Source organism: Protopterus annectens, chromosome 3.part1 (genome assembly GCF_019279795.1).
Source record: "Protopterus annectens isolate FY-2018-M chromosome 3.part1, PAN1.0, whole genome shotgun sequence".
Lineage (NCBI taxonomy): Eukaryota > Metazoa > Chordata > Ceratodontiformes > Protopteridae > Protopterus > Protopterus annectens.
Window position 1 is genome coordinate 596,484,951 of NC_056732.1, and position 20,071 is coordinate 596,505,021.

A 20,071-nucleotide genomic window follows, 5' to 3' on the forward strand; every position below is an offset into this window, starting at 1 on the left:
CATGGCAACCAGACTATGTGGACAATCCCATCATGTCAATACCCAAATTTAAACTTTACCTCATTTTTCAGAAGTGATAGATCTGTTCTAACAGTGGTAAATTTATGAATACTCATCCAGTTGTCTATTTCCTTCTTTGAGGAACATAGTGTGTCACTTTGCTTGATCTGGAGAAAAAGTTTGTCCCAGAGAATGGGTTGTCATTGCATGACAAATATATCTCTCTAGCATGATTTGTTTATTTGCTGAAGCAGGTTCAGATCTCTGGTTCTAGTGTTCATTAGACTGTTTGCTTTGCAAAGAAATAAGACATTTTTGGATTTCTGGATTGGATTCCAAATGGCCCAGAAGCTAAGGAGCAGATCACCAGTAAAGAGTCTATAGGAAGCTGAATACATGGATAAGGCCTCTGGCCTTTCTTGATAGCTCAGGTCCTTTAGAGCCATAATCTTTTCCATAAGGAAGCTTTGGGGTCTCTTCAACTGCTTGGTATGTCTAGTAAGATACATGTCAAATGGGCATCATATTCAGTGACGGGCCTGATCAGTATGGAATATACAGAAGAGAGGAAAAGAACTCCTTTGAGCTAGACGAGTTACCCTTGGCAATCTGCTGTGCCAGATATAAGGATTTTCTAACCACTGTTACAACATGATGATCAAAGGAGAGATAATTATCTACCCATGTTACATGGTATCTCAGAACAACTTCATTTTGCACTAATGTGTTATCTGTACTGTAAGCTGGTTGAAGAGATTGTTTTAAAAAATCAACAATATTGCATATTTTAGCACTTAGTTTAGCTTGTTTTCAGAGCACCTATTTTTATCTTATGAGTATCAGAAGGGAATTTAAGTATAACACCCAGTTTTCAATTATCTGCAGACTTGGATAATTGAAGTTCCAATTTTCGATTTGCAGATTATATAAATATGTGCAAACCAGCAAATGCTTCAGCATGGATCCCTATGGTTCTCCACTGGCTACTTTCACACTTTCTGAGGTTGCATCTGCCACCTTCAGAGTTGGGCTCTATCCCTCAGCCAATTAACTATCAATTAAAGTACATAGTTACCCATATAAATTTACAGTGATATCTTATTATGCAGATAGAATGTATTTTCTAGTCTGAGGCATTGAGCTAGAGGGAAAGATATACACTGATAATAATTTGGTGCAGGAAGTCATTGGAAAAATGTACTGGCCTAATGAAATTGGAAATGATTGAGTTGTATGTATAAGATAAGTGAGCATTACAGTATGATAATTAAGAGTGAAGACAGTGATTTCTTTGTGTCTTTCAGCTTTTCCCCTTAGGGGTTGCCACAGTGGAACTCTGGTCCGCTAATAATTGGTAGTTGCTTTTTACATGCCGAGTTACCAGTCCTGACGCACAACCTTCAATGAAGGTATGCCCATTCACGCATGTCTCCATGCAGAAGATGCTCTAGTGATTAAAACTACAATATTTACATTGTTAATAATCATAGCCCTCAACCTCTTAGCATAAAAAATCTGGACAAAGACAAAAATAAATCTATAAAAGCAGAAAATAAATGTCACAGAAATCATACCGCTGACTCACACAAAACAGTACACACTGATGAAAATCACTGTATATAACTTGGTCTAGATGCCATTAGTCCAGTTCAGCATTCTCTACTAAACAGGTCTCTGAAACTGTGTTTTCTTGCATTTGTCTTCATTTATCTGATTTCAATGACTCATATCAGGAATATTGATTTTTGCTCAAGACTAATAACACATGGGCTAGCATTGTGCTATAGAGGGATAAAGCTATAACTATTCCCAGGTTCAGTCAGTGATTCTAGCATCTGAGGTGCTGGCAGGGGGGGACGGGTGTGATGAGGGTGTTACTCTAAGCATTTTCTTCATGGAGTCATAGTCTATAGTGGAGATTAGCCCTTGGATAAAAAAGAGAATGCAGGGGAAGTGGTGTAGATATTACAGAATATGTCATAAATTAAAATAATTTGCAGCAGAAGTAGTTAGTGGCATACCTCATCTGAACAATATCTTTAGTTTCTGCTCTGGTTTCAGCCATTGAACAGAGCAAGTGGAAGCTGGTAGACCTGGAGTTGGGGGGGAACTATCCAGAAAGAATAAAGCAGGAGGGGGCCAACAAAAAAATAAGACTAATAATACCGGCAGAGTACTGATATCCGTAATTGTGGTGTTACACCAAAAAAAAAAAAAATGCTCGGTCTTACTAATGCATAATTAGTGGGGCCTATTAATGGAGCTCAACACTTTTTCATTTTCTTGAATGTTTATACATATCTTTCATTAATTTAATTTATAAAAAAATACGGCAATACAAATATAAAGTCATGCTTCATTCTAAATATTTTCAATTTACCTGTATTGAAATGTAATCACTACATGTAATAGTTTGTTCAGGTAAGGTACTCCTTGCAATCATTTTAATAATACTGATGTGTCTTTTCAGGCAGCTTTAGAGTGTAGCTTTAGAGTGTATGTCCACTACAGTCAGGTGCAGTGAGCCTATAAAATGAACCACAAAGTTAATATAAATTTTTGACTTGGTGGATATGGCCATTGCCAAGGATGTAAAGGTGTTGATTCTACCAGTTTTTCTTGTAGCAGTTCTAACAATCCATTAGCATATATGGCATTTCTCTGTTTGGCTGTATTATATAGATAAATATTCCTCAAGAAACAAGGACTAAGTCAGAAGTCAGTCAGCTAGATGCATTAATCTTACTATGTTAGGTCTTTCTATGACACCCTATCCAGGATATAACTACTTTTCACACATTGATATGGAAAAAAAGATGTCTATCTTGCAGCTATGCAAATACATACCAACTACTTTAATTTCAAAATTCTGATCCTCGTTTTTATTTGTTTAAGCAGCAACAAATTTCATCTGCACTAAATGCAGCATATTTCTTTTATTTCGCAAAATTATAATAGTTTAGAAAACAATATTCTGTGCATTTGTTTCAGCACTAACAATTGTTTTGACATTTTATATATTGCACTGAATTGAATCCATGGTCTCATCCATTCATTGCCCCTTACTTGCATTATCCTATTCAGAGTTATGAAGAAGATGGAGCCTATCCTTACAAATAATAAATAAAAGGCAGAGAAACAATCTGGACAGGATACAAGTCCATTGCAGGATGCACACACAAAATCACTCACATTACTTGCACACCTATGGACAGTATTCAAGATTGACAGAATTTACCTAAAAGAAAGCTTTGTGATGTTATCAGAAGGTTAAGCATTCAGTGAAAAAACATGTAAACAAACAAACAAACAAATTGACAAAGACAAGACATGCAGACTGCACAAAAGACATCTCTACTTGGAACTGAACAACATAACTAATACTTTAAGTCAGCAATACTAACTGATATGACATTATTATAATAAAAATTATTTAACACTACTTCTTTTTAATAATTATTGTGTATAAAAATCTGCCATATATTAATTGCTGTAATATTCTACTGCTTTGTATCAGTGATAGTTGCATTTCAAAATGATAGCCTAGGGAAAGCTTACACTCAGTGCAGCCCAAGAATTGTACTTTAATATTTTTTGGGTCATTTTTTTATACCCTGAGATTATACTGCTTTAAGGTTGTTTATGATACTGTTACTAGCAAACATTCTTATTCATTATATACAATTAAGTTTTATCCCACATTTTGCTGAAAGTTTACTAGGTCTTCAACATAGTCTGCTATTTTGGCTTGCAGAAGTTTTTTTCCCGAATGCTTCATTTTTCATTATAGTTTAGAAATCATTTTGTTTGTTAAAGTGTGTCTGAACACAATTAGTTTAGAAATCATTTTGTTTGTTAAAGTGTGTCTGAACACAATATACCTATGTGCATTTGTGCACATATATGTGCGAGGACACACACACACATACAAACACACACATGCAAGCACATACACACACACACACACACACACACACACACACACGTACACACAATGTTCATTTTTTTATAATAACCTCTGCTAGAACTTTTATTTGATAAAAGTTCTTTATTCAATTCATTCACCATTTAGTTATTATAGTGACCTCTTTTGGAAGCATTGTTTATGAATCACTTAGGTAGTTCATTATCTCTGTGCTGTTTGCTGCTGGATTATCATCAAAAATCATAAGAAAATATTCTGACAAATATCCAAGGCTCAACAAGACTATTACTGTTCACAACTAGGCGTACACATGAGGTTCAGCCTTCTAAGCTTCCATGGGGAAAGGCTCACAGCTTGATGGACTATCTTCTACCTCATATGTTTGCCTAATTCAAATCTGTGAGCCTCTGTCAAGTGTCTGACATCTTAATGACATTGTTTTACTACTTCTAAATCAATAGTCAGTGCACCATTTTCTTTATGAAACCTACTTTATATGAATTGATTACTGCTGCCAGTGAATGGGTTGTTGCTAGTAAAAAAACAGCTAATTAAAGAATCTATAAAGAAATAATACACAGCCATGTTGCTAGTAAAAAAACAACAAATCCAAGGGCCTGTAAATACATAATACACAAATGTTGATAATTCATTGTTATAGAAAGCCGTCCCTTATACATGAGTCAAGAGATCTTTAAACTCTGCATCATACTCTATCATCTGTTGTATCGCTTATCTTATATGTTACACATCCTTTCCTTATTCTCTGTAGCCTGTTGTATTTCATATCTTCTAAGTTACAAAACAACTGCAGCATTCTCTGTAGCATGTTGTATGGCATACCTGCTAAGGTACAAAACCATTGCAGGCTTCTCTACTCTATTGTTTTGCACATTTTCTAAGCTATATAACCATTGCAGCGTACTCTTTAGCCCTTAGATTTTTTTTCATTCATTCTGAGTTATATTACCGCTGTAGCACACTCTGCAGCCTGCTGTATTTCATATGTTCTAGTATCCATAAGCATTGTTGCATAATCTGTTGCCTCTTGTTTTACATGCACATTATACCATCTCATAAAAATGGATCATAAAACAAACTACAGGGCCTATAGCTCTCTCAAAAAGACTAAAAAAAATGCATTCAGAAACAACTGCTTCATCATTTTACCACAATCTGCTGTCAACCACTTAACACAAATTCTGCCTTGGACTACAATACTAAAACTGCTATCCTAAGATTCCTAAATAATATTTACCAAAGACAAAACTGCTGTCTGTTTACTACAAATATGATTTTTAGATGTATCTAAAGCCTTTGATAATGTATTTCACTGTTATTCTCCAGTGTTTGGCTGTTATGGATCTCAGCTTCAGCTCTATAAAGTGGTTTAAGGGCTATCTTCATCAAATAAAAAAATGTAATCTGAATGACTCTGCTCTTGTAAATAAAACTGTAGAACTCCTCAATCTTCTTATCCTCTATCCTTATTACTGCCTCTTCAAATCTTTAATTATCTCTCATATAATGCCATCTTCTCCTCCTCTAGGCTATTCCCTCTGTGGACTGTCTTAAAAATAACACATTCCTCTCACACTATCACTCTTACCAACTACTTACCTAAAACTATAATGAAACTATCACTTCTCCTCTATTCCACTTTGATTGTATATCGTCTCTATAATTTACATTGTATCATATTCACTGTATGCATACAGGAGCTTTTGTTTAGTTTAATATATGTACAGTGGCACATTTCCCAGGCCTCTTCTGAAAATGGGTCCTGCTCAATTGGACTATTAAAGTTAATAAATATAAAACAAATAAATAAATACATAGATACAATTGTCTTTTAAGCTGCATAACCATTGCAGCGCACTACGTTGCCTTCTAAGTAGCCGCTGTTGCTTTCTGTGTAGCCTTTTGTGCAGTATGTGTTCTAAGTTATGTGAGCATGTGCAGGATCTTCTATAACCTATAGTATTACATAGTTCTAAGCTACATTCCTATTTTTATAATTATCATCATACTGCACTGGTGTTATGACTCAAGTTAGAGCAATTCACTGGTGAATCTCATTGTTGCCACACTGATGCTAGTGATCCAGTGTGGTGAGCTCCAGGTGAGCAGTGGAACATTAGGACCTTAGAACCTTAGGACACCTTAGGACCTCACCTCAGGACATTTACTGCTGCTTAATTTTGCTGTGTGTGTACTTGTATACCATTGATGCTATGGTGTCTAACTATTTGAATACAGTCAAGATCATTGTTTTTTCTTAGATTAGGGCAATTATTGAATTAGTATGTTAAATGCACCAAAAAATAGAATCAAATAGTTTGAGGGTATAATTTAAAAAAAAGAAAAATGTGCATTGTACAGCAACTGTTAAAGTGACGTGGCTACATTTGCAGAAAGTATTCATAAACTGTACTTAAAAGGTAAAGAATAATTACTTGACTTCTTTTACTTTCATTGTCAGCTCTGACTAATACCAGCATTACCTTGAAATCAGCTTTTTGAAGCTCCTGGGTGCATAGACAGGCAATGGTAGACTAATTGTTTTGCTATACAATAGTCTTAAAAAGTTATTGTCTGGAATGGAAAATAATACAGACTAGGATATATGTTTTGATATACCTCTCCAGCTGCTCCTTCTGCACAATTCTTTTCATGGGAAGTACTTGACTTATCTTTTGGTTGTGTTTCAATTTGAATGGTAGGAGTTTGGAAAGTAGTCATTATGTACAGAGTTTTGCAATCAGGTAATCTAATATACACGTATTGTTATCAGCAGTTTTTGAACTAATCAGTCTCTGCTTGAAGTTTAAAAGTCATTACATTAACTGGCCAGTATTAGCTATGTTAAATTGAATAACCATATCTAGAGTTGTATTTCATCCATGTTTTACCAAGAAAAATAAACCATAAGTGCAACAAAAAGCATAAAAAAAAAAGATTGTGGAGGGACAAGCTCCCTGCATCTCTCTGCACATTTTATGCGTATATACCAATAATATGGGCTCACAACAGTAGAGAAAATTGAAACATCACATTGCAGTGAATAGCAGCTCCACATAATAAAAGTATGGTTTCCACAAACTGTTAATAAATTAGTAAGAAGCAAAGCTGATCAATGCAAACACACTCATCCATGGGAAGGATAACCTATTAAAATATCTTCCAATATAAAAAACATAAATAAATGTATAAATGAATGAATTAATTAATGACTAAATAAAATACCCAAAACAATGACTGGTATATGGAGAAGTTAGGATCTATCCCAAGAAGTAATGAGAAACAGGCTTAATGAGTTGATTGTAATCAACAAATGCATGTCTGAGTACTTTACCTAGCTCATCCCCTAGATGCTGTTGGAAGGAAAAATGACTGAAGCACATCATCACAGTACAGGTGAATTTGTTGACAACTGCACAGCTTACTGCTAAGGTAACACACCAAGTCCTAACCAGAACACAAGTAAAGGCTAAAATATTAAGGTGTGAGTTGAAATTTCCTTTGCTGTGTTTTCCATGGCTATATACATATTCAGAATTGAAAATGTTATTTTACACATTCTGCGCCATAACAACCACCGAATTTGAACCTTGGCTGCCCTAGGATATCAAGATACATATTAACCTATGTTTTAGTTATAAAACATAGACTGTGACTTATTACACTGCATGCCTGTCATAGGAACTGTTAGCATAAATTCTCATTTTTCCACCAGTCATTCTCTGATATTGCTATTGGAAGGAATCTTGCATCACTTCTATATTCATTGTTTTCATTTCTCAGTTATTTGCCCCATTTTGTACTGTACATTAAGTAAAATTCTGTAGCCCTTTAACAGCATAAAGGAGCAAATGTGTTACCTAACTGATTTGCAAAAACAAATTGAAATAAAGTAAAATTAAAATAGTTTATTAATAAGCTATACCACTGAAAAGTTGTACATGTGTTAACTGATAGATAATCATAATTGCATACACAGCCTAGACAAAGGGCATTTTGGATAATGAAATGGCTGGTATTTTGAATAATAAGGTTATAAATCTTATTTTCCTCTGTAAATATATCTGATGATGGTTGTTAAATGTATTTGTAGAAAACTGCATTTACAATCTTTGCTTTTAAGCTAGGCAATGTCACAATTTGAATTGTTATGATCATTTTAATTTGCACACCTTGCTGAGGTACAGATAGTTGCGTATTGCTCACATTGCTGTCACACATCCCCACATGTGTCTTAACACACAGTAGAATGTAATTGTATTTCTACAGAAAAAGATATATTTTTTCCGAGGGTGACTAATCTCTTTTCATCTCAAGAAGGCTTCATTTAATGTTAATAAAAGGAAAAGGGAAAGGCATGCATTTCACTTTGTGATTTGCCGTTCTGTGGCAACATGTTTTTCATGCAGTACATACCATTCTAATATATTGCATGCCCAGTACAAATTCATCTTCAAATAGCTTTCATCTTGTCTGGCTTGATACCTGTAGTATGTCATAGTGATAAGGCATGAATCATCATGTGAGCTAACAGTGCCTAAAGCAACAGAATACCTCCAGAGTGAATTCTGAATTTTAGTACTACAGATCACCACAGTGTGTCTGTTTACAAAATATACATACCTGCACCTCTGATTGATATTAATGTTTAATCAGCAACATAACAGGAAAGCTCATTTTAAGAGATTTCTTTGAATGTGTAATGGCATTCTTTGAGCATTAAAAAAGTCCATATATAGTTTTTTTGGAGATGTCATAAAAATGAATACTTAGCAGACACCTCTGCATATTTTACTAGTATAAATAAAATATTGAAAGTACACAACTTATAGCAATGATTTGTGGTTAAAATGCTTAAGATTAGTTGAACTATACACCTTCACATACATTGCTAATTTCAATGCCATCAGATTATCATTAGGATCTTTTATTTAGCCTGGTATTATAGTGATGGGTACTTCAGTTCTGAATAAAGAGCTACATATTCTACATGTATTTATTGTGCTAATATTTTGAATAGGCCCATTATAAGACTTCAGTAATATTTTGATTTGACAAAAGTATTCATTGCAAATTATTTCTTGCTTACTTTCAGAGGTTTTTAATATTAAAAAGCACATGCATTGAACTTCTTGGGAGTGACTTTTCATTATGACAGAAGTAAATAAAAATATGACAATTTATCTAAAAGGAATGACTGGCCGTGGTATGTCCTTTTTAATTGCAAACATTGTGCTTCTTAAACAAGGGAGATGCAGTGTGCTTAACACATGGAGTACTCTTATTCACCCACATTCATATGTAGAACTAACTTGCATTATAGCAGAAGTCTTAACTTGATATTTTACTGCCATTGTCACTGCAAAAACTTAAGCAAATATTATCGTTCTCCAAACATTGTCCTTGTCTGTCTAATTGCATTCCATGCATTAAGTTGTAAATGCGTAAAATGACTTATTTCTTCATTAATTTGAACTAAACTGAAATAGACGAAACCCAAGATTGTCCTACACTGAATCCTTTGGATGAAGTCCCCCTACCAAGTATAAATGTAACCTTTTTAGAACATACTAAAAGATCAGATCAAACTAATATTATTATGTTATTTAACAATCAAAAGAAATACAATAGATCTGCTAACTCGGCTAAATCTCTGATATAAAAATCACTGGAATTATCTTTGTAGATGAATAAAATTTTATAGTAGCTGAACTAACCTAACAAAGTTCTTGTAATACAAAGAAGCTCAGATTTTTTACTCCAGTTTATGTAAAAATTATTATTCTTAGCAAAAAAATATCCTTACCAGTCACCTTTATATAAGATGCTATTAATGTTTTGTATTAGGTGAGATCTGTCTGTAAATTACTTCATAAGAGCTACAACTCATACTAAGCTGCTATTGTTTGGTTTACACTCCTGTGAAATCATGGAAGCAAAAACCAATGACACAAAACCAAAACCACGGAAACCTTGCACCAGCAAAAATTGCGAAACACAAGAAGCTGTACTACGCAATTTATTATTTCCACAAGCGTTTTCGCCACTGACTCTGCAGTGGCTTCATCAGAGATAGGCAATTTACCCTCCTCTAAACTGGCAATTTTTAATTTCTTCACAGTTTGATATTTGGAGCATCAGCAAAGTGAAACTAAAATATATTATTTGCCCCCCTCCCTGTACCACCTTACTCATGTGTACTAACCCTAACTCTAGCTTTAGCCTGCATTTAACATTATAAAAATCCTTTCTCTAACACTTCCCCTAATCAGTACAAAAAGAAAACAGACTGCACACAACACAACAGAGAAAACAATAAATCTTAGCCAGTCCAAACTCTAACCCTAACCTGCGAACACCTGTACATACTAATACCCACTATAATGCAATCTTGCACATTTTCACATTTCACAACCCCAACCTCTTCAGTCTAGCATTCATTTTCCTGTAAACTCATACATATGTACACAATATAAAGCCTGAATTCAAACAAATGTACTGTTGCTCAGTTTTATACACACAAAAACTTGTGTACCAAATGAGTTGTCAAGGAGTTGTCAAGCAAATGAATAAAACTGAGCACATTCAAGTGTGTGTGTGTGTGTGTGTGTGTGTGTGTGTGTGTGTGTGTGTGTGTGTGTGTGTGTGTGTGTGTGTGGTTAAATATACCATTCCATTGTGTATGGTAATCTCAATTTAAATGGTTCAAAGTTTCAAAACTTCGATCTTATGGTCTCGAACATAAGAAATGCAAAGTTTTTAAACTTCAAAATTTAGAAGTAGATATATATATATATATATATATATATATATATATATATATATATATATATATATATATATAGTTTCCTTTTAAATGAAACTTAGGGGGGTGTGGGGGTGGAGCCCCCCCTATCAGTGGGTTTGATTTGCATAATTTTGTTTTTTTTTTTTTTCATTGGGTTAGTGGCTGTATTCCTGGGAATAGTTTTTGATGTTCCAGGCATTCGATGTTCTGCAGTTTCAGTGATGTTGTCTCAATGATGTGGGATTCGATGAAGTGGTAAATTGATACTGTGAAGTAGACCCATATACATATCTCTATAGCTCTATACCTATATATAGCTATATATATCTATATATATCTGTATGTATATGTGTATATGTATATATATATATATATATATGTGTGTGTGTGTGTGTGTGTGTGTGTGTGTGTGTGTGTGTGTGTGTGTGTGTGTGTGTGTGTGTGTGTGTGTGTGTGTGTGTGTGTGTGTATGTGTGTGATTATGTATTTGGTCTAAATTTACAGTTTATTCATTAGTCTAAGTAAATTTGATCTAAATGCATTTGTAGTAATTTTGGTTTTATTTTAAATATTACATTTTGTAGGGTAATGTGTTCATTTTTATCATTTATATTTAGTTTTGTGAAAACAGTGTTGTATTAAACTTATGAACACAGCTATTGTTATGTTGAAATGTGGGTGTTCTTTGTGAGATCTTACACAGTGGGTTATAGGTGTTCGCTGTTTTTCTCTCTGTTGAGCAATATTGGAGTTGGGCTATATAATTTGAAGGGGGAGTGAGGAGTCACAGCCCCCAAGTGGGGGTTGGGCATTTGGGCTTGTTACCTTGTAAAATCACTGTTTTATTTTTTATATTTTTGATCTTTTGAGTTTTAGAGTAGATGGTTTTAGATGTACTGAATTTAGACTAAGTGATTTTAGATGTATCAGTATTGACATTATATATATATATATATATATATATATATATATATATATATATATATATATGTATATATATATATGGGTCTACTTCACATGGTCGACAGGCCATATGATCGACATCCATTTGGTCGACAGTTCATTTGGTCGACAAGCATGTTATGTGGGGGGCTTCACCCCCCCATACCCCCCTAACTATATATATCAACTCTAGGGTCGCACAACATTGGGGAGGGGGGCAAATCTGCTTGTCGACCAAATGAACTGTCGACCAAATGAGTGTTGATCATATGGCCTGTCGACCATCTCAGGTAGACCCGTATATGGCCGAATCACAAAACATCAAACACACATACACGAAAGCGCTTTTAGTAAATGTATCATGAAAATACTTAGCTCTTTGCTACAGTCTCATAAAGGTATGTAGAATGTTTTTACAAGCCTCAGCCATGGAGGACCTTTCTTGTGGGCATCACTTCTGGTTGAAGGAGAATACCACTTGGAGTATGTTCAGGGTGCCAACAGACATAGATACAGGACTGGGTATTGTTAAATGCAATTGCAGCTTTTCTCCAAGGGCTTCCCCTGAAATTAGGTTATTCCAAATTGAACATGTATGGCTTCCATGCAAAGTAGATAAATAAACAATGTGTGATAGAAGCTAGATCATAGGATTGTACCAATTATCATCAGTAAGGCCTACATACTAAGCTGTGGGTGCAATAGCTCATCAGCATATTCATCTTACAAATAATTACATTTTTGACATTTGCACAAATTGAATATTCATTCATTTTCATTACATAATGATTACTTAGTTGCTTAACTAATTACCAAGCAGAGAACAAACAAAAGCATAAGGCATATAAAACTGGAACTGATACCGTCAAATGCAGATGAATGCTAAGATCCTTCAAAGGTTAGAACAGTGTGCTCGTACATCCAAGCCATTTCCAAATATTAGAGGTTGATACCTCTAGTTGAACATCAATACCAAAAACTGCTCAGAAGTTCTGTGTTAGTGGTCCACCCACTTTGGTGAGACTGTCTGCCATGATGCCCCATACCTTTTCCTTTGCTTAGGGTATCATGTTAGTAATCCCTGTCCCACCTCTTGTAGGAACCTGTTATTTCTTATTACAGCATCCACATCCTGCACCATTTCCATTTAAGACTGGTGACTGAGATGACTGTCTGCAGTACTTTTGTCCAGGAAGAGCATGCCATGAGTACACAAGGTCTGCAATAGCTGTTCATTTGGCTGACTAATGATCTTTTCTAGGTACTGCACATATGTAGTTAGCACACAATCTTTTGTGTCTGTCAGTCTGGCACAGAAATGTAATATTGTGTACAGCTCGATCTAGGGGTCCTGGGCTTGATTCCTATAATTCCTATTTGCTACTGTGTGGCTAAGCAAGTCATTTTCTTCTTGGCTTGCCACTAAAAATGGACTATGTGCCTAATGGACTTACTCAGTTAACATTCCTTTTAAGTAACTTGCTGTCCCCTCTAACATAAACAACCACTCATATGCAAATGCAATGGGGTGCCTAGTACACACAACAAGATATGTGTCTCACTCTCCCTGACAGTCACCAAAAGGGTTTGTCGTCCTGAATGAACTTACTTTTTCAGACATGACTTCTTTGTTAACTCAGCAACTGCCATTTTCCACAGCACTTTTACTCAGATTCTTCAGTGTATTAGTCAAAAACCTGTTAGAGGTGTTGCACAAGATGGTGGTGATGCTTTATGTCATGCTAACAGCAGGCAGTTTGCACACTAATTATGCACATGATGTCAGTCAACACCAGTGTCTCTGAACTGTTGCCATTCTCAATGCAAGAACTAAATAAAACAATTTGATCTTTGGAAGAATCATTTATTACCACCAAGTGACTTCTGTGCTCATGTATATGGCATGTTTACATGTGTAACAATGCCATACAGTATTATAGTATGGATGATTAGCAAACATGTATCCATGCAGACAGGGAAGCATGTTGAGCCTTGAGTAGACCAAATTAATGCTATTGGCTGCTAATGAAAGAGGTAAAAGTAGAGCTTGTGCATGGTTTGCCAGTGGCAGCAGGAATTTTCTCTTCTTCTTCCATAGAGATTTTAACAAGAAACTGCTGGGTCACTATAATTCATTATAGCATAATATCCATTCAGTGTAGCACACACGCAGCCCCAGACATCCAAGGGCATCACACACCTGTTATTTCTCAATCTCGTATAGCTGAAAGCCACTTTCCCTCAAGGAAGTTGGAGACAACCACATGGGGCCGCATAACTAGTTAGCATGGTGAAGTTTCATTCATTATCAGAATTAACCACTTCACCAACCAGGAATGGCCATGCACCACCCCCCACAAAACCGTGAAAGAGCTATCAATCTGTCCATCCTTTCCGTGTCTGGAATGGATGAGGTTTCCCGTGTTGAATCAAATTAAGCTGCAAGCTCCACTCCTGGTGGTGCCCTTCCATCAGTCCCTTTAAGTTTCAGCTTTACAACCATACTCTCCCTGGAACCCAAAGACTTTGGTTTCCCAGAAGCTCCCCGGTGAGTCATGAGAATAACTCCTCCAGATCGCTAGTCGGCATCGTTTATGGTCAGAACTATGATGGTATCTGATCGTTTTCGGACTTTTGACTTTCTTTCTTGATTAATGAAAATATTCTTGGCAAATGCTTTTGCTTTCATTCCTCTTGTGTGGTCCAAGAATTTCACCTCTAGCAGCACAATGAAAATGCTCCCGGCCATCCCTCTTAATCATGGCCCCAGTTCCAAAAACCAACAAAATAAAACCAGAGTCCTATTCCATTATTGCTACCTGAAGTATTCAGGTGACCGGCCTGCTTTGAACACTCTAATTTTTTCAAAGTAAAAGCTTTGTATCCCTGGGACACTCAGTTAAGAGCACTGAGGAAGCACAGAGATGCAGGGGCTGAGACAGGCAGTAGATCACCTCACAGTGGACTGCCAGCCCCATCCCAAGATCCAACTACAAGCTTTTTAACTATAGCAACTTTAATATATGCTATTGGAGCTGGAATTACCATGGCTGCTGGCACCAGACTTGCCCTGTAATAGATCCTTGTTAAAGGATGTAAAATGCACTCATTCCAATTCCAGAGCCTCAAAAGAGTCCTGTACTATTATTTTTCATCACTACCTCCCCGAATCAAGACTGGGTAATTTACATGCCTGCTGACTTCCTTGGCTGTGGTAGCCATTTCTCTGGCTCCCTCTCTGGAATCGAACCCTGATTCCCCATTACCCATGGTCACCGTGGTAGGCATAGATAGTACCATTGAAAGTTGATAGGGCAGACATTCGGATGTCGCATCACCACCACAAGGGCAAACGATTGGCTTGAGTTTATCTAGAGTCACCAACGCTGCCGGGCCAAGACCCATACATGTACATGTACGTGCACATGTGTAACAATGCCATACAGTATTACATTGTACATGATTAACAAACACATATCCATGCAGACAGGGAAGCATGTTGTTCCTTGAGTAGATCAAATTAATGCTATTGGCTGCTAATGAAATAAGGAAAAGTAGGGCTCATTCCTGGTTTGCCAGTGGCAACAGGAATTTTCTCTTCTTCCTCCATAGAGATTTTAACAAGAAATGGCTGGATCACTATAATGTCCTCCCTTGGAGAAGGTAAATGCCTAATATGTGATGCGTGAGGTGTTGAGGGATGCCACTGGCATCATCATTTCTGAGGAACAGAGTCATCATCACTATGATAACGTTAGACAACACAACCATGACATGTTCCAACAGTGAGATGTTCAGTACAGTGAGACAGGAATGCACTGTAAGCATCTTTTTTTCATGGTTACTACCCTTGTCTTGTGGTATGTTCACTGACGGGCATGTATACTTAATAGTACATGGTTTGTTTTGTAGCTATTGAGGAGCACCACCTTACCGTGGCTGAATGACACAGAAGGTTGTCATCATCTCCAGGCAGTGAGATCTGTTTGCTGTATGAAGCAGTGCACTCTGGGACTGCACATGTGTAATTATCATATGTGATTGTGATGTTTTGTTCTCTTTCCAGCTTCTCTCTGCATGTTCATTTCAGGAAGAGGTGGGGGATAGAGTGCACCCACCTCACTCCATTAGTCACTTTATCTGGTGCTGGGTTACTACTGTCAGCCATTCTTGTCCCTTAGGGGCAAATGTCATTCTCCATCCCTTTGTCATTGTCTAACTCTGCCCATCAACATGTATTCACATTTGATTGCATTTCCCCATTTCCCATTTGCATTTCCCCGTTTCTGAGCAAGTGTACCACCCCTATGACTTTGCCTGTTCATCTGTTCCATGTTTGTTTGCCTGCACCTGCTATGTCTTCATTCTCCTCTGTACTATCTACAGCTATCTCTTGATACCTTTTCCATATAACTCATTTCAAAACAAAAAAAGGATGTCTGACCTGCCAAAAATACTGTTCCTTTCCTCCTTTGTTCATGCTACATGTCTATCCCTTTCCTACTTTCACATTTACCAAATTTCTTCCCAATATATATGATAAGCAAAATTGCCAGTTTGCTGTACATATGCACATTGGCTGCTGTGTTGATCTGTACTTCACTTCTTGTGGCTGTTTGTCACTGGGTGAAGTTATTCTGCACTGCATTGCGCTTGGTGGCACACACTGCCTTTTCGTGATAGCATGTCTTATGCCTGATGTTATTCCTGTTCAGCAATGTGTGCTTTTGCAGCACTACTTTTATCATTTGCTACCATAGCATGGTTTTCATGTTATTGCTGTGGCTTGGCCTTAATATTCAGCGTTTTGCTCTGGACAAAGGTAATATTTCTTTTTCTGCAATTAGGTCTCCAGCACTTTGCATTGTGTTTAAATTACCTGTTTAACTGTTGTAAGCTACACACTCAAGTGTGATAGCCATTTCTGTGCATTTAAAGTGTTTTTTTTTTATTGTATCTACTTTATTTTCTGAAAAAAAAAAAAAAAAAAAATATATATATATATATATATATATATATACTTGTTTTCCTGCCTTTCTAAGCTAGTATAGACCAGTTTTCAGGTTAGTGCTGAATTCAGGGCTGTGTTACAAGTTTCTGTGTGTGCCATACCTTACATGGATAGAATAAAGTTTCTCTGTTCACTGTGAAAGAGGGAGCTTTGAGCAGCCTATCAGTCTCTGGAGGAGTAGTTTCAGCCCATAAATTAGTAGTTGGTTGGCCATTTTGGGCTAATTTCTATCTATTTCATTTCCCTGCTATAAAACCCGCATTTGCGCAGTTTTGCACGCCGGGCAGCACTGGTTAGCTGGGGTATAACTATTATTGGCTCCAATAAGTCTACTCTTTAATTTTTCCCTTGGAACTAGACAAACTTTCACCTTATGCACTCAAATCATTCACTTCTCATACTGGCACTTGCTCAAAACTCATAGCAAGCACTAATAAACCTTAGCACTAGACCCCCCCCCCCCGTACTGTAGAGAAGGACAAGGGTTTCTATTTGACCTTACCAGCCAATCAGTAAAACAGTTCACTGTACCTATCCAGGCATGTCCAAAGGGCAGTTTCTGGTGTACTCTCCAGTCCAACTGGTGAATCTGGGCATTTTGAGGCAATGTTACAATTGCCTCATGTACACAGACAACCCTCTCCTCCTTCCACCAAACACTAATACATGCGAAAGATGCAATTATACAGCCAAACTGGAGGCTAAGCTCTCTCAATCCAAGACTGGACTAGGCAGTCAAGAGGAGAAGGGAATTACTTGCATCACACCACCAGTCTCGCATAGACCTATGAAACCAGCACTGGCAAAAAACACACATAAATACACAAAAACATATTCGGAGGCTCTAATTAAAAATCTGCAAAAGCAACAGAGACCTCCAAAGCAGACGTCCAAGCAACCTCCATGACTCAACACAAACCATGAAACACATACTTCACAAAACCATTGTGTGCCACACAATCACAGCCCTTAAGGCAAAATAACATACCCAACACATTAGTAATAGGTGACTCTATAGTCAGGCACACTGACGTCCTACTCACTAGGCTGAACAAGGAGAAGGTTACTGTTAGCTGCCTGTCGAGTGCCAGGATCCGCCACATAACACAAGCACTCAAGTCACTCTAGAACAAGTACAAATATGACTCTGTCATTGTCCATGTTGGTGTGAATGACCTGAGCCATACCTCCCTGGACTACATGAAAAGAGACATGGAGGAGTTCCCTGATCATGTAGCCAAGGCCGGTATGACCCTGACCCTGAGTAGCATCCTGCCCTCACCAAGAATGATACCATGGTATAGAGAAAAAATTATCAATTTCAACAATTGGCTAAGCTCCTGGTGTCATTCAAAGGGGATCCAGTGTCTGTCAGCCTGGGATGACATGCTCGACAAGCCATGCTGCTTCGCTAGAGATGGCTTGCACCTGTCACCCTTAGGCTTTTGAATACTGGCCAAGGCTCTTGCCACCCACATAATGCCTTTTTTAGGCAAGGGTCAAAAGATAAACCCACCACATACAAGGCCATGTCAAACCCAGAGCTGTTGGACATGCTACACTTAAAGAAATCCCAATCCCTCAGAGCTACATGCTCCAGGGATCTAAACCTTGTCATCACAATAAACAAAACATGCTGGAGGGATAGGTTCCTGACCCAGAGACTCCCTAGACTCTGGAATAGATTGCCCATACATGTCAAGCAGAGTGACTCTTTGGACCTCTTCAAGAGGAACCTTGACGATTGGATGGGAGAAAGGAAATTCACCCCAGGGATCACGTCAGTCGCCCTGCTAGACAGGGGTCCAGGAAAGTAAATAATGTGAGAAGAAATAGCCAGGGAATTGTTATGGCTAGGCTTGTATAGGCCCTAGGGCTGATAGCCTAGTACAAACCTGTGAACCTATGAACCATAAATAGCACAAGTAACAAAAAAACTGAGGGTAATGCTACTCAATACCAGAAGTCGAAACCTCAAAATGCATGCACTTGAGGCACTCCTCAGTATGGAGAAAATAGATATATGTGCAGTAACAGAAACCTGGTTTAAAGCTCTAGAGAGCACCCCAGCACTACCAGGCTACAACTCATACCATACATTTCGGCCACAAAACCTGGACCGAAAAACAAAAGGCGAGGGCGTATCCATATTCATCAAGTATACCCAAACCTCCAGGTTAGTGGCACAGCACGATGCTTCAAAGATCATACACGTGCAACTAACAATGGGAAAAACTGCTATTCAAATTATAGCTTGCTACAGATCACCTACCATGTCCCAGGACCCCCACTCCGCATTGCTGGAAACACTGGGAAACATGAAGGTCCTACCAAGCACCCTGATATTGGGTGATTTCAATTACCCAAACACTAACTGGGAGAACTACTCAAGTACAAATTCCCTTGCCCAACATTTCCTAGAATTTATAAACTCAAACGCCCTGGATCAACTGGTTAACACCCCCACCAGAGGTGACAACATATTGGACCTGGTCATAACCGACATGGGCGAACGGTATTCCACACCGAAGGTCAACCCCTCGCTGGTTAGATCTGACCATAAACTAATCACTCTGGATATTCACATTCCACCACCACCCCCGATCAAAGAAACCACCGTGAAAAACTTTTCAAAAGCAAACTTCACATTACTTAAGACCGAGGTGGGAAGTTTCAAAGCCCCCATGCTAAAGAATAACACTTTCCAAGCTGCAAAATCCTTTACTAATGCACTCTACAGGTGCTTACAAGAATGCATGAATTATGCTATCCCAAACAAAACCAAGACTTACTCCTCCAAGAAAAGGAAACCAGTCTGGTGGACCCCTGCCATAAACAAGCTATACAATAGAAGGAGGAAACTAGTACAGAAAAGAGAAAAATCCCAAGAAGGGAAGACATCCCTGATCAGTATCAGCAAGAAACTATGTTCCCTCATAAAATCATCCAAGGCTAGCTTCGAAAGAAAAATTGCCATGGACTCCAAAGATAACCACAAGGCATTCTTTAGCTATGTCAAGAATCTAAGTGGCAATTCTCAGATCTTCTTGGAGTTAGTGCAGAATGGCACAAAATACACACTGAACCGACTGATATAGCCAACATCCTGGCAGACAGGTTCAGTGCAAACTTTACCCCCCTCTCATCCCCAAAAGGGCATAACTATACCAAAAGAATGTAGTGACCCTGAAATCATAGACAGTCAGGTTAAAACAGTCCTCTCCACAGCCAAAAACACAGCATCAATGGGACCGGACGATGTCTCAGGCCGTGTCCTACATGAGCTCAAAGATGAATTAACTCCTTACCTAAACACACTGTTTAAACTCAGCCTCTCCACAGGCTGCATGCCCACAGAGTGGCACACAGCAATGGATATTCCATG